Source organism: Gossypium hirsutum, chromosome A03 (assembly GCF_007990345.1).
Source record: "Gossypium hirsutum isolate 1008001.06 chromosome A03, Gossypium_hirsutum_v2.1, whole genome shotgun sequence".
Taxonomy (NCBI): Eukaryota; Viridiplantae; Streptophyta; class Magnoliopsida; order Malvales; family Malvaceae; genus Gossypium; species Gossypium hirsutum.
The window spans coordinates 24,364,957-24,367,690 of record NC_053426.1 but is presented as its reverse complement, the minus strand read 5'-3'; the positions used below and the strand labels follow the sequence as shown (position 1 = coordinate 24,367,690).

Here is a 2,734-nt window from a genome sequence, read left to right as displayed (position 1 = left end):
GAGCTCCGCTTTTGTCGGCTTGACGAGTTTCTCCAAACGGTTGAGTTTCTCGAGGATTTGTTAAAGTCATTCGTCATTTCCTTCGTTTATCATCCTTTTCACTGGAGGTTTTGATTGGTACATGAATCTCTTATTGTGCCACATGTATGAATTCATAACCATGTCTTCTATGATTTTATAAGCACGTTCGTATGTATGGAACATGAGAGATCAGTCGGCTGCTCCGTCTATGTTAGATCTAATGCATTTGTCAACACCGTTATAGAATATTTGGATCTAGAGCCATGCTTATAGTTCATGGTGTGGGCATTTCTTTAGCATTGTCTTGAACCACTCCCATGCTCTCTATAAGGATTCTCCTTCAAATTATTTAAAATTGGTGATTTCTTGCCTCAACTAGATGGTTCGACTAATAGATAAAAAGTTTAGAGAAATTGATATGCTCACTACGATAAGTTTTAAAAATTTATAATTGACCGTTCTTGAAACTAACTATTATCATGATGAAGGCAAGTGTACCTATCGAACAGTAGTATAGCTTTAGCAAGACTGGATTGTTGAACCCAAAGGAACCAAGAGTACTAGTAATTACTTTCTTTTTATTATCTAGCCTAAAAATGAAGGGATTTGTTTATCTAAACTAATTAACTAAACTAAGGGTGCACAGAGAGAAAATTAGGGAAAAGCTTTTGGGAAAACTCGATTGATTAAGACAATACCCAAGGAAAAATCCACCTAGACTTCACTTGTTACTTGACTCTGAATCAGACGATTTATTCATTTGGCTTGATCCGTAGAAATCCCTAAGTTATATTATTATCTCTCTCGAGACTAATAACGTCTAACCCTAGGTTGATTAATTGAAATCTCTTTCTAATTAACACCATAGTGTTGCATTAACTCGATCTATGGACTCCCTTATTAGGTTTCACCCTAATCCAGAAAAATCTTGTCACCCTATCTCTAGGCTTCAATCAACTCTGCTTAATTATGACAAATTTACTCTTAGACAGGGACTTTTTCTCCTCTGAATAAGCGCATTAACTTGAATCAATATCCTGGAATATTAAAACAAGAATTAAGAACAAGTCAAATATTTATCATACAATTCAGATAATAATAACAAGATTCGTCTTAGGTTTCATCCCCCTTAGGTATTTAGGGGGTTTAGTTCATAATTATGAAAGAAAACATCTCAAAAGAATAAAGATAACAAAACATAAAGAAAACCCAAAACTCTTGAAGGAAATTGAAGGGAGATCTTTAGTCTTGACGATGAATTTGGCTTCTGAGATGGATCAATCGGCTTTCCTTGAGTAATTCCTTGCCTCCTACCCTGTGTATCCCTTCTAAGTGCCTCATCAAGTGTTTAAATAGGCTTTAGAATTCCTAAAAGCCCTCAAGAGTGGCCTTTTCCGAATAGAACTAAACTTGGGCTCGACAGGGACACGTCTGTGTGCTATTTATTCAATCCGTGTTCAAGGCTGTTACATAAGCATGGGCGTGTGGTATACCCATGTGATGAAGTCCAGGCCATGTTGATTTCTCATGTTGGTCCATTTTCTCTGTTTTCGGCCCGTTTCTTGCTCTTTTTACCGTCTTTGGCCCGTTTCTTGCTCTTTTTACTCTTTTATGCTCACCTAAGTATAAAAACATGAAATTAAAGGATTAGGAGCATCGAATTCACCAAATATAAGGATAATTCATCCAAAAATATGCTAAGCAAGGGATAAAAATATGTATAAATTATGGTTTATCAAATACCCCTACACTTAAGCGTTTGCTTGTCCTCAAGAAAAATCCTCAACTCACAATCAAAATCAATTCTTCTCAACTTATAATTCTCATCAATAGTCTCTCAAAATAAACCATAAGTAATCACACATTGAGAATTCAACTAGAAGAACATCAAAGTTTCAAACATTCCAAGTTGACCATTTTATCACGAAAACATAGGTGTCTCCCTTCATCTAAGTGATTACATTTGATTCAAAAATATCACAAAGTTTAACCTCCTCACTAAAGATTCAGTCAAATCACTCGAGGTGTTTAAGGACAGTAAATGAAGCACTCATTAGTCAATATGAAAAGTTATTACCATAGGCTTGTATTAAAATCACATCTCCACCATTATGTATTGAGATGATACATCAATCGAAAGGTCTATAGAGGGTTGTAACGTGGCTTTGGTTAGGGGGTGTGGTCACAAGCTAAAAGAAAAGGTTAGAATCGAGATTGAATTAAAAAATTACCTAACTAGAAAAATAACTAATCATCAATTGAAAACAAGTAAGCTTTTTCTTAGAATATGGGATTAAACACTTAAGCTCAAAAACAACGAATTACTACTAATTTGTATGCATGTGTTGTTTTTTTTAATTAAGAATAAGTCAAATAACATATGCTAGCTAAAAAAAATAAAAACATAGTTAAACAATTTATTCAAATCAAATCTCGACAAAAATAGGGATCAAATTAATTTAGGGGATTTCAACAATAATGGGTTATAGATTAATATTGAGGGTAAATCAATGGATGGATTATTAGGCTCGAGGGGGTTTACTAAGGGTTAATTATGAAGTTTGGCTTTTATGGAGTAAGTGGGTTAAACCTAAGTGCCTTTATCATCTCGACACATTAAATCAATGGTGTGGTCTCGACTTGTATAATCAAGCAAGTTCTAGAATAACAGATCAATATTGACGTACTCAAAGCAACAATAAAAGTGAGCATG

The 2,734-nt window shown here is 34.4% G+C and overlaps 1 non-coding gene across 1 annotated transcript; it reads left to right on the top strand.

Moving 5' to 3' along the window:
* Window positions 1–292: 292 nt before the first annotated feature.
* On the top strand, window positions 293–398 carry LOC121226423 (small nucleolar RNA R71). Its single transcript, XR_005924241.1, has one exon. It is a non-coding gene; the product is annotated as a small nucleolar RNA R71 (small nucleolar RNA).
* Window positions 399–2,734: the final 2,336 nt, after the last annotated feature.